Raw genomic sequence first — 12,232 nt, forward strand, 5'->3', positions numbered from 1 at the left:
TGGCTGTCCAGCAGCAGACTGAAGGTGGCTGCTGCTGTGCACAGGTATATAAAGGCTCAGAGCCTATTATGACACGCGCAGCCAGCGTTCCATTGCCACATTCCATCTACTGCAGGCAGGATACCTGGCTGGCTGAATGTCGCTGAGAAGCTCACAGAGACCGCCATAAGCAACAGTTTAACAGAATGCCACAGACTAATCAACCAAACTTTTTGGGTTGGGTTCTCTTTTATAGTCTGCAGGCATTAAATGAAAGAAGTCAGTGTTCCAGCAGAAGGAGACAACGTTTCAGAAAAGGCATTGTAGCAAACCAAAAAAGAAATTTTAAGCGCAGCAGAGTAACCAGCGCACATACCTGTTAGCTCAGGTGAGTTTAAAAGGCTGCTGTTGATAACAAGGGCATTTGCTAAATAGATGGTGTGTGTGCAACAATATACTGAAAGGTCAATTATATTGTGCAGCTTATCTCACCACCTGTAGTTATTTAGGTGAAAGCTCCAAAATGCTTGCCTAATATGTCTGTTTATCCAAAAGGAAGTAAAAAGGGAGAGCTAGAAAGATAGCATTGCATCACATTACATGGCAATGCAATGCACAGTTGCTGAAGTTGAACCAAAATGAGCTTGTAATCTGGCTTCTGCAACTTTGAACATGAAAAATCCAATGAGGAGAAGAAAAGCAAAGCCAAAGAGTAAATTCCCAAAATCCGACAAACAAGCAAAATGAACAAAAAACATTGAATTCAATTCTTTCTGATTTTAGAAACTGCATTAAAGAAGGGGTGCACCGGTCCTGGAGATACTGCAATACCAGGTCAATGCGTGGAGTGGACAGAGCAAGCTCTTTTTCCATCTCCCTGTTCTAAAAATCCATTTAATATATGGTCCCCAGATAGGGGACGTATCAGATATTAAACTGATAAGAACAGATACTACACTTGATCTTAGCCAAAAGGCCGAGAAGCGATAACCAGAATTGGTTTCAAACTACGGAGCCACCCAAGGATCCTGAAAAGTCCATTTGTGGAGATGAGCTCCTGGACTCCCGTTAAGAAGACATGTTGTCAACCTCTAGATCCCTTACATGCCTGCACTTTTCGGCTTGCTGCTGCTGCAATAAACGCGTTTTAGATCTGCATAACTCCACCTCTTTAAACACAGCACCTTCACCCCCTGCTGTTCCCACCCGCCTCAACACCGTTGGAAGGGAGGAGAACCAATTAAGGCGGGGGGTGGGGTGGAACGAGCAGCTGTCTACCCTTAGCAGGAGGGCTCCTGATTACATACCTCTCCTGCTGCTGCTGCTGCTGCTGGCTGTCCAGCAGCAGACTGAAGGTGGCTGCTGCTGTGCACAGGTATATAAAGGCTCAGAGCCTATTATGACACGCGCAGCCAGCGTTCCATTGCCACATTCCATCTACTGCAGGCAGGATACCTGGCTGGCTGAATGTCGCTGAGAAGCTCACAGAGACCGCCATAAGCAACAGTTTAACAGAATGCCACAGACTAATCAACCAAACTTTTTGGGTTGGGTTCTCTTTTATAGTCTGCAGGCATTAAATGAAAGAAGTCAGTGTTCCAGCAGAAGGAGACAACGTTTCAGAAAAGGCATTGTAGCAAACCAAAAAAGAAATTTTAAGCGCAGCAGAGTAACCAGCGCACATACCTGTTAGCTCAGGTGAGTTTAAAAGGCTGCTGTTGATAACAAGGGCATTTGCTAAATAGATGGTGTGTGTGCAACAATATACTGAAAGGTCAATTATATTGTGCAGCTTATCTCACCACCTGTAGTTATTTAGGTGAAAGCTCCAAAATGCTTGCCTAATATGTCTGTTTATCCAAAAGGAAGTAAAAAGGGAGAGCTAGAAAGATAGCATTGCATCACATTACATGGCAATGCAATGCACAGTTGCTGAAGTTGAACCAAAATGAGCTTGTAATCTGGCTTCTGCAACTTTGAACATGAAAAATCCAATGAGGAGAAGAAAAGCAAAGCCAAAGAGTCCATCCCAAAATCCGACAAACAAGCAAAATGAACAAAAAACATTGAATTCAATTCTTTCTGATTTTAGAAACTGCATTAAAGAAGGGGTGCACCGGTCCTGGAGATACTGCAATACCAGGTCAATGCGTGGAGTGGACAGAGCAAGCTCTTTTTCCATCTCCCTGTTCTAAAAATCCATTTAATATATGGTCCCCAGATAGGGGACGTATCAGATATTAAACTGATAAGAACAGATACTACACTTGATCTTAGCCAAAAGGCCGAGAAGCGATAACCAGAATTGGTTTCAAACTACGGAGCCACCCAAGGATCCTGAAAAGTCCATTTGTGGAGATGAGCTCCTGGACTCCCGTTAAGAAGACATGTTGTCAACCTCTAGATCCCTTACATGCCTGCACTTTTCGGCTTGCTGCTGCTGCAATCCACGCGTTTTAGATCTGCATAACTCCACCTCTTTAAACACAGCACCTTCACCCCCTGCTGTTCCCACCCGCCTCAACACCGTTGGAAGGGAGGAGAACCAATTAAGGCGGGGGGTGGGGTGGAACGAGCAGCTGTCTACCCTTAGCAGGAGGGCTCCTGATTACATACCTCTCCTGCTGCTGCTGCTGCTGGCTGTCCAGCAGCAGACTGAAGGTGGCTGCTGCTGTGCACAGGTATATAAAGGCTCAGAGCCTATTATGACACGCGCAGCCAGCGTTCCATTGCCACATTCCATCTACTGCAGGCAGGATACCTGGCTGGCTGAATGTCGCTGAGAAGCTCACAGAGACCGCCATAAGCAACAGTTTAACAGAATGCCACAGACTAATCAACCAAACTTTTTGGGTTGGGTTCTCTTTTATAGTCTGCAGGCATTAAATGAAAGAAGTCAGTGTTCCAGCAGAAGGAGACAACGTTTCAGAAAAGGCATTGTAGCAAACCAAAAAAGAAATTTTAAGCGCAGCAGAGTAACCAGCGCACATACCTGTTAGCTCAGGTGAGTTTAAAAGGCTGCTGTTGATAACAAGGGCATTTGCTAAATAGATGGTGTGTGTGCAACAATATACTGAAAGGTCAATTATATTGTGCAGCTTATCTCACCAGCTGTAGTTATTTAGGTGAAAGCTCCAAAATGCTTGCCTAATATGTCTGTTTATCCAAAAGGAAGTAAAAAGGGAGAGCTAGAAAGATAGCATTGCATCACATTACATGGCAATGCAATGCACAGTTGCTGAAGTTGAACCAAAATGAGCTTGTAATCTGGCTTCTGCAACTTTGAACATGAAAAATCCAATGAGGAGAAGAAAAGCAAAGCCAAAGAGTCCATCCCAAAATCCGACAAACAAGCAAAATGAACAAAAAACATTGAATTCAATTCTTTCTGATTTTAGAAACTGCATTAAAGAAGGGGTGCACCGGTCCTGGAGATACTGCAATACCAGGTCAATGCGTGGAGTGGACAGAGCAAGCTCTTTTTCCATCTCCCTGTTCTAAAAATCCATTTAATATATGGTCCCCAGATAGGGGACGTATCAGATATTAAACTGATAAGAACAGATTTTTTTTTTTTTTATCGAAAGCCCGAATTCGTGTACAAAACCCGAGTGCGCTTAAAAAAGTGACAAGTGCCACAAAAAAAGTGCACTAGGATGCTGGTCTTCTTGAAACCCTCTCCAAAAGGAGAAGGGTCCCCCAAACCATTCCCCGTCCCTCCGAGCCAAAAGGCCACAGCGAGGAACAGGGACAAAAAGCCACCTCCAGCCGAAGCCAGAGGCGACCCAATCTTACCCCCAGCACCTGCCCGAGTTCTCACCCGAGCAAGGCACTGGGAGCCAAAGACTGTGCTCCCCTCCCGGAAGAGGGGAGCCAACAACGCTCTCCTCCCGAAAGAGGAGAGCCAGGGGGGTTCAGGGGGGAGCGGAACCTGATGGCCACACACTCCCCCCCTAGACCTGCCAAGAGAGGAACCCGTAAGGGAACCGCATCCCGACAAAATCCTAGTAGGACGTGACACACGTGAATAAGTGGACACACAGTGACAAAGAAATTAAATAAATAGTGAAGGTTTCACAGTATAATACTGCCCGGACCTTCGACCGGGAATTGAAAAATTCCCCATCCTAAGGCCAGAAGGCCCGGAATAAGGGAGTGTGCGAAGAAAGAAAATTTGAAGTGCTTGTGCAAATGTGCCATAAACTCAAGTGGGGTTCCCAATCCCAGTGAGTTAAGGCACCCCAGGGTCACCATTCCTGGGGCACTTCACACTTCGGGCTTTCGATCTTCCCCGGCCCAATGGCGTCGATCCTGGGGGGCCATGCTTTCCACCAGATGACTATATTAGCCACCTGGCGTACTAACAAGCGCCTAAACCCCAGTGTGCATAATGTATCAATCTACTAGGGCGGCCAACATCCAAAACCGCCTTTTCGAAAGATACTACACTTGATCTTAGCCAAAAGGCCGAGAAGCGATAACCAGAATTGGTTTCAAACTACGGAGCCACCCAAGGATCCTGAAAAGTCCATTTGTGGAGATGAGCTCCTGGACTCCCGTTAAGAAGACATGTTGTCAACCTCTAGATCCCTTACATGCCTGCACTTTTCGGCTTGCTGCTGCTGCAATCCACGCGTTTTAGATCTGCATAACTCCACCTCTTTAAACACAGCACCTTCACCCCCTGCTGTTCCCACCCGCCTCAACACCGTTGGAAGGGAGGAGAACCAATTAAGGCGGGGGGTGGGGTGGAACGAGCAGCTGTCTACCCTTAGCAGGAGGGCTCCTGATTACATACCTCTCCTGCTGCTGCTGCTGCTGGCTGTCCAGCAGCAGACTGAAGGTGGCTGCTGCTGTGCACAGGTATATAAAGGCTCAGAGCCTATTATGACACGCGCAGCCAGCGTTCCATTGCCACATTCCATCTACTGCAGGCAGGATACCTGGCTGGCTGAATGTCGCTGAGAAGCTCACAGAGACCGCCATAAGCAACAGTTTAACAGAATGCCACAGACTAATCAACCAAACTTTTTGGGTTGGGTTCTCTTTTATAGTCTGCAGGCATAAAATGAAAGAAGTCAGTGTTCCAGCAGAAGGAGACAACGTTTCAAAAAAGGCATTGTAGCAAACCAAAAAAGAAATTTTAAGCGCAGCAGAGTAACCAGCGCACATACCTGTTAGCTCAGGTGAGTTTAAAAGGCTGCTGTTGATAACAAGGGCATTTGCTAAATAGATGGTGTGTGTGCAACAATATACTGAAAGGTCAATTATATTGTGCAGCTTATCTCACCACCTGTAGTTATTTAGGTGAAAGCTCCAAAATGCTTGCCTAATATGTCTGTTTATCCAAAAGGAAGTAAAAAGGGAGAGCTAGAAAGATAGCATTGCATCACATTACATGGCAATGCAATGCACAGTTGCTGAAGTTGAACCAAAATGAGCTTGTAATCTGGCTTCTGCAACTTTGAACATGAAAAATCCAATGAGGAGAAGAAAAGCAAAGCCAAAGAGTCCATCCCAAAATCCGACAAACAAGCAAAATGAACAAAAAACATTGAATTCAATTCTTTCTGATTTTAGAAACTGCATTAAAGAAGGGGTGCACCGGTCCTGGAGATACTGCAATACCAGGTCAATGCGTGGAGTGGACAGAGCAAGCTCTTTTTCCATCTCCCTGTTCTAAAAATCCATTTAATATATGGTCCCCAGATAGGGGACGTATCAGATATTAAACTGATAAGAACAGATACTACACTTGATCTTAGCCAAAAGGCCGAGAAGCGATAACCAGAATTGGTTTCAAACTACGGAGCCACCCAAGGATCCTGAAAAGTCCATTTGTGGAGATGAGCTCCTGGACTCCCGTTAAGAAGACATGTTGTCAACCTCTAGATCCCTTACATGCCTGCACTTTTCGGCTTGCTGCTGCTGCAATCCACGCGTTTTAGATCTGCATAACTCCACCTCTTTAAACACAGCACCTTCACCCCCTGCTGTTCCCACCCACCTCAACACCGTTGGAAGGGAGGAGAACCAATTAAGGCGGGGGGTGGGGTGGAACGAGCAGCTGTCTACCCTTAGCAGGAGGGCTCCTGATTACATACCTCTCCTGCTGCTGCTGCTGCTGGCTGTCCAGCAGCAGACTGAAGGTGGCTGCTGCTGTGCACAGGTATATAAAGGCTCAGAGCCTATTATGACACGCGCAGCCAGCGTTCCATTGCCACATTCCATCTACTGCAGGCAGGATACCTGGCTGGCTGAATGTCGCTGAGAAGCTCACAGAGACCGCCATAAGCAACAGTTTAACAGAATGCCACAGACTAATCAACCAAACTTTTTGGGTTGGGTTCTCTTTTATAGTCTGCAGGCATTAAATGAAAGAAGTCAGTGTTCCAGCAGAAGGAGACAACGTTTCAGAAAAGGCATTGTAGCAAACCAAAAAAGAAATTTTAAGCGCAGCAGAGTAACCAGCGCACATACCTGTTAGCTCAGGTGAGTTTAAAAGGCTGCTGTTGATAACAAGGGCATTTGCTAAATAGATGGTGTGTGTGCAACAATATACTGAAAGGTCAATTATATTGTGCAGCTTATCTCACCACCTGTAGTTATTTAGGTGAAAGCTCCAAAATGCTTGCCTAATATGTCTGTTTATCCAAAAGGAAGTAAAAAGGGAGAGCTAGAAAGATAGCATTGCATGACATTACATGGCAATGCAATGCACAGTTGCTGAAGGTGAACCAAAATGAGCTTGTAATCTGGCTTCTGCAACTTTGAACATGAAAAATCCAATGAGGAGAAGAAAAGCAAAGCCAAAGAGTCCATCCCAAAATCTGCCAAACAAGCAAAATGAACAAAAAACATTGAATTCAATTCTTTCTGATTTTAGAAACTGCATTAAAGAAGGGGTGCACCGGTCCTGGAGATACTGCAATACCAGGTCAATGCGTGGAGTGGACAGAGCAAGCTCTTTTTCCATCTCCCTGTTCTAAAAATCCATTTAATATATGGTCCCCAGATAGGGGACGTATCAGATATTAAACTGATAAGAACAGATACTACACTTGATCTTAGCCAAAAGGCCGAGAAGCGATAACCAGAATTGGTTTCAAACTACGGAGCCACCCAAGGATCCTGAAAAGTCCATTTGTGGAGATGAGCTCCTGGACTCCCGTTAAGAAGACATGTTGTCAACCTCTAGATCCCTTACATGCCTGCACTTTTCGGCTTGCTGCTGCTGCAATCCACGCGTTTTAGATCTGCATAACTCCACCTCTTTAAACACAGCACCTTCACCCCCTGCTGTTCCCACCCGCCTCAACACCGTTGGAAGGGAGGAGAACCAATTAAGGCGGGGGGTGGGGTGGAACGAGCAGCTGTCTACCCTTAGCAGGAGGGCTCCTGATTACATACCTCTCCTGCTGCTGCTGCTGCTGGCTGTCCAGCAGCAGACTGAAGGTGGCTGCTGCTGTGCACAGGTATATAAAGGCTCAGAGCCTATTATGACACGCGCAGCCAGCGTTCCATTGCCACATTCCATCTACTGCAGGCAGGATACCTGGCTGGCTGAATGTCGCTGAGAAGCTCACAGAGACCGCCATAAGCAACAGTTTAACAGAATGCCACAGACTAATCAACCAAACTTTTTGGGTTGGGTTCTCTTTTATAGTCTGCAGGCATTAAATGAAAGAAGTCAGTGTTCCAGCAGAAGGAGACAACGTTTCAGAAAAGGCATTGTAGCAAACCAAAAAAGAAATTTTAAGCGCAGCAGAGTAACCAGCGCACATACCTGTTAGCTCAGGTGAGTTTAAAAGGCTGCTGTTGATAACAAGGGCATTTGCTAAATAGATGGTGTGTGTGCAACAATATACTGAAAGGTCAATTATATTGTGCAGCTTATCTCACCAGCTGTAGTTATTTAGGTGAAAGCTCCAAAATGCTTGCCTAATATGTCTGTTTATCCAAAAGGAAGTAAAAAGGGAGAGCTAGAAAGATAGCATTGCATCACATTACATGGCAATGCAATGCACAGTTGCTGAAGTTGAACCAAAATGAGCTTGTAATCTGGCTTCTGCAACTTTGAACATGAAAAATCCAATGAGGAGAAGAAAAGCAAAGCCAAAGAGTCCATCCCAAAATCCGACAAACAAGCAAAATGAACAAAAAACTTTGAATTCAATTCTTTCTGATTTTAGAAACTGCATTAAAGAAGGGGTGCACCGGTCCTGGAGATACTGCAATACCAGGTCAATGCGTGGAGTGGACAGAGCAAGCTCTTTTTCCATCTCCCTGTTCTAAAAATCCATTTAATATATGGTCCCCAGATAGGGGACGTATCAGATATTAAACTGATAAGAACAGATTTTTTTTTTTTTTATCGAAAGCCCGAATTCGTGTACAAAACCCGAGTGCGCTTAAAAAAGTGACAAGTGCCACAAAAAAAGTGCACTAGGATGCTGGTCTTCTTGAAACCCTCTCCAAAAGGAGAAGGGTCCCCCAAACCATTCCCCGTCCCTCCGAGCCAAAAGGCCACAGCGAGGAACAGGGACAAAAAGCCACCTCCAGCCGAAGCCAGAGGCGACCCAATCTTACCCCCAGCACCTGCCCGAGTTCTCACCCGAGCAAGGCACTGGGAGCCAAAGACTGTGCTCCCCTCCCGGAAGAGGGGAGCCAACAACGCTCTCCTCCCGAAAGAGGAGAGCCAGGGGGGTTCAGGGGGGAGCGGAACCTGATGGCCACACACTCCCCCCCTAGACCTGCCAAGAGAGGAACCCGTAAGGGAACCGCATCCCGACAAAATCCTAGTAGGACGTGACACACGTGAATAAGTGGACACACAGTGACAAAGAAATTAAATAAATAGTGAAGGTTTCACAGTATAATACTGCCCGGACCTTCGACCGGGAATTGAAAAATTCCCCATCCTAAGGCCAGAAGGCCCGGAATAAGGGTGTGTGCGAAGAAAGAAAATTTGAAGTGCTTGTGCAAATGTGCCATAAACTCAAGTGGGGTTCCCAATCCCAGTGAGTTAAGGCACCCCAGGGTCACCATTCCTGGGGCACTTCACACTTCGGGCTTTCGATCTTCCCCGGCCCAATGGCGTCGATCCTGGGGGGCCATGCTTTCCACCAGATGACTATATTAGCCACCTGGCGTACTAACAAGCGCCTAAACCCCAGTGTGCATAATGTATCAATCTACTAGGGCGGCCAACATCCAAAACCGCCTTTTCGAAAGATACTACACTTGATCTTAGCCAAAAGGCCGAGAAGCGATAACCAGAATTGGTTTCAAACTACGGAGCCACCCAAGGATCCTGAAAAGTCCATTTGTGGAGATGAGCTCCTGGACTCCCGTTAAGAAGACATGTTGTCAACCTCTAGATCCCTTACATGCCTGCACTTTTCGGCTTGCTGCTGCTGCAATCCACGCGTTTTAGATCTGCATAACTCCACCTCTTTAAACACAGCACCTTCACCCCCTGCTGTTCCCACCCGCCTCAACACCGTTGGAAGGGAGGAGAACCAATTAAGGCGGGGGGTGGGGTGGAACGAGCAGCTGTCTACCCTTAGCAGGAGGGCTCCTGATTACATACCTCTCCTGCTGCTGCTGCTGCTGGCTGTCCAGCAGCAGACTGAAGGTGGCTGCTGCTGTGCACAGGTATATAAAGGCTCAGAGCCTATTATGACACGCGCAGCCAGCGTTCCATTGCCACATTCCATCTACTGCAGGCAGGATACCTGGCTGGCTGAATGTCGCTGAGAAGCTCACAGAGACCGCCATAAGCAACAGTTTAACAGAATGCCACAGACTAATCAACCAAACTTTTTGGGTTGGGTTCTCTTTTATAGTCTGCAGGCATAAAATGAAAGAAGTCAGTGTTCCAGCAGAAGGAGACAACGTTTCAAAAAAGGCATTGTAGCAAACCAAAAAAGAAATTTTAAGCGCAGCAGAGTAACCAGCGCACATACCTGTTAGCTCAGGTGAGTTTAAAAGGCTGCTGTTGATAACAAGGGCATTTGCTAAATAGATGGTGTGTGTGCAACAATATACTGAAAGGTCAATTATATTGTGCAGCTTATCTCACCACCTGTAGTTATTTAGGTGAAAGCTCCAAAATGCTTGCCTAATATGTCTGTTTATCCAAAAGGAAGTAAAAAGGGAGAGCTAGAAAGATAGCATTGCATCACATTACATGGCAATGCAATGCACAGTTGCTGAAGTTGAACCAAAATGAGCTTGTAATCTGGCTTCTGCAACTTTGAACATGAAAAATCCAATGAGGAGAAGAAAAGCAAAGCCAAAGAGTCCATCCCAAAATCCGACAAACAAGCAAAATGAACAAAAAACATTGAATTCAATTCTTTCTGATTTTAGAAACTGCATTAAAGAAGGGGTGCACCGGTCCTGGAGATACTGCAATACCAGGTCAATGCGTGGAGTGGACAGAGCAAGCTCTTTTTCCATCTCCCTGTTCTAAAAATCCATTTAATATATGGTCCCCAGATAGGGGACGTATCAGATATTAAACTGATAAGAACAGATACTACACTTGATCTTAGCCAAAAGGCCGAGAAGCGATAACCAGAATTGGTTTCAAACTACGGAGCCACCCAAGGATCCTGAAAAGTCCATTTGTGGAGATGAGCTCCTGGACTCCCGTTAAGAAGACATGTTGTCAACCTCTAGATCCCTTACATGCCTGCACTTTTCGGCTTGCTGCTGCTGCAATCCACGCGTTTTAGATCTGCATAACTCCACCTCTTTAAACACAGCACCTTCACCCCCTGCTGTTCCCACCCACCTCAACACCGTTGGAAGGGAGGAGAACCAATTAAGGCGGGGGGTGGGGTGGAACGAGCAGCTGTCTACCCTTAGCAGGAGGGCTCCTGATTACATACCTCTCCTGCTGCTGCTGCTGCTGGCTGTCCAGCAGCAGACTGAAGGTGGCTGCTGCTGTGCACAGGTATATAAAGGCTCAGAGCCTATTATGACACGCGCAGCCAGCGTTCCATTGCCACATTCCATCTACTGCAGGCAGGATACCTGGCTGGCTGAATGTCGCTGAGAAGCTCACAGAGACCGCCATAAGCAACAGTTTAACAGAATGCCACAGACTAATCAACCAAACTTTTTGGGTTGGGTTCTCTTTTATAGTCTGCAGGCATTAAATGAAAGAAGTCAGTGTTCCAGCAGAAGGAGACAACGTTTCAGAAAAGGCATTGTAGCAAACCAAAAAAGAAATTTTAAGCGCAGCAGAGTAACCAGCGCACATACCTGTTAGCTCAGGTGAGTTTAAAAGGCTGCTGTTGATAACAAGAGCATTTGCTAAATAGATGGTGTGTGTGCAACAATATACTGAAAGGTCAATTATATTGTGCAGCTTATCTCACCACCTGTAGTTATTTAGGTGAAAGCTCCAAAATGCTTGCCTAATATGTCTGTTTATCCAAAAGGAAGTAAAAAGGGAGAGCTAGAAAGATAGCATTGCATCACATTACATGGCAATGCAATGCACAGTTGCTGAAGTTGAACCAAAATGAGCTTGTAATCTGGCTTCTGCAACTTTGAACATGAAAAATCCAATGAGGAGAAGAAAAGCAAAGCCAAAGAGTCCATCCCAAAATCCGACAAACAAGCAAAATGAACAAAAAACATTGAATTCAATTCTTTCTGATTTTAGAAACTGCATTAAAGAAGGGGTGCACCGGTCCTGGAGATACTGCAATACCAGGTCAATGCGTGGAGTGGACAGAGCAAGCTCTTTTTCCATCTCCCTGTTCTAAAAATCCATTTAATATATGGTCCCCAGATAGGGGACGTATCAGATATTAAACTGATAAGAACAGATACTACACTTGATCTTAGCCAAAAGGCCGAGAAGCGATAACCAGAATTGGTTTCAAACTACGGAGCCACCCAAGGATCCTGAAAAGTCCATTTGTGGAGATGAGCTCCTGGACTCCCGTTAAGAAGATATGTTGTCAACCTCTAGATCCCTTACATGCCTGCACTTTTCGGCTTGCTGCTGCTGCAATCCACGCGTTTTAGATCTGCATAACTCCACCTCTTTAAACACAGCACCTTCACCCCCTGCTGTTCCCACCCGCCTCAACACCGTTGGAAGGGAGGAGAACCAATTAAGGCGGGGGGTGGGGTGGAACGAGCAGCTGTCTACCCTTAGCAGGAGGGCTCCTGATTACATACCTCTCCTGCTGCTGCTGCTGCTGGCTGTCCAGCAGCAGACTGAAGGTGG

The 12,232-nt window shown here is 46.0% G+C and overlaps 8 non-coding genes and 2 pseudogenes across 8 annotated transcripts; all 10 read right to left on the minus strand.

Annotated features, from left to right (window-relative positions):
- Positions 1-776: 776 nt before the first annotated feature.
- Positions 777-967, minus strand: LOC141179227 (U2 spliceosomal RNA). Its single transcript, XR_012255262.1, has one exon. It is a non-coding gene; the product is annotated as a U2 spliceosomal RNA (small nuclear RNA).
- A 1,118-nt stretch (positions 968-2,085) lies between these two features.
- LOC141179228 (U2 spliceosomal RNA) lies at positions 2,086-2,276 on the minus strand. Its single transcript, XR_012255263.1, has one exon. It is a non-coding gene; the product is annotated as a U2 spliceosomal RNA (small nuclear RNA).
- Positions 2,277-3,391: 1,115 nt separating this feature from the next.
- Positions 3,392-3,577, minus strand: LOC141179847 (U2 spliceosomal RNA). Its single transcript, XR_012255800.1, has one exon. It is a non-coding gene; the product is annotated as a U2 spliceosomal RNA (small nuclear RNA).
- A 789-nt stretch (positions 3,578-4,366) lies between these two features.
- LOC141180106 (U2 spliceosomal RNA) lies at positions 4,367-4,458 on the minus strand (annotated as a pseudogene).
- A 1,115-nt stretch (positions 4,459-5,573) lies between these two features.
- LOC141179229 (U2 spliceosomal RNA) lies at positions 5,574-5,764 on the minus strand. The gene has a single exon (XR_012255264.1). It is a non-coding gene; the product is annotated as a U2 spliceosomal RNA (small nuclear RNA).
- A 1,115-nt stretch (positions 5,765-6,879) lies between these two features.
- Positions 6,880-7,070, minus strand: LOC141179231 (U2 spliceosomal RNA). The gene has a single exon (XR_012255266.1). It is a non-coding gene; the product is annotated as a U2 spliceosomal RNA (small nuclear RNA).
- A 1,115-nt stretch (positions 7,071-8,185) lies between these two features.
- LOC141179848 (U2 spliceosomal RNA) lies at positions 8,186-8,371 on the minus strand. The gene has a single exon (XR_012255801.1). It is a non-coding gene; the product is annotated as a U2 spliceosomal RNA (small nuclear RNA).
- Positions 8,372-9,160: 789 nt separating this feature from the next.
- LOC141180109 (U2 spliceosomal RNA) lies at positions 9,161-9,252 on the minus strand (annotated as a pseudogene).
- A 1,115-nt stretch (positions 9,253-10,367) lies between these two features.
- On the minus strand, positions 10,368-10,558 carry LOC141179232 (U2 spliceosomal RNA). The gene has a single exon (XR_012255267.1). It is a non-coding gene; the product is annotated as a U2 spliceosomal RNA (small nuclear RNA).
- Positions 10,559-11,673: 1,115 nt separating this feature from the next.
- Positions 11,674-11,864, minus strand: LOC141179233 (U2 spliceosomal RNA). The gene has a single exon (XR_012255268.1). It is a non-coding gene; the product is annotated as a U2 spliceosomal RNA (small nuclear RNA).
- Positions 11,865-12,232: the final 368 nt, after the last annotated feature.

This window comes from Phyllobates terribilis, unplaced genomic scaffold, assembly GCF_046119375.1.
Source record: "Phyllobates terribilis strain yellow unplaced genomic scaffold, ASM4611937v1 Scaffold_30__1_contigs__length_15301838, whole genome shotgun sequence".
Taxonomy (NCBI): domain Eukaryota; kingdom Metazoa; phylum Chordata; class Amphibia; order Anura; family Dendrobatidae; genus Phyllobates; species Phyllobates terribilis.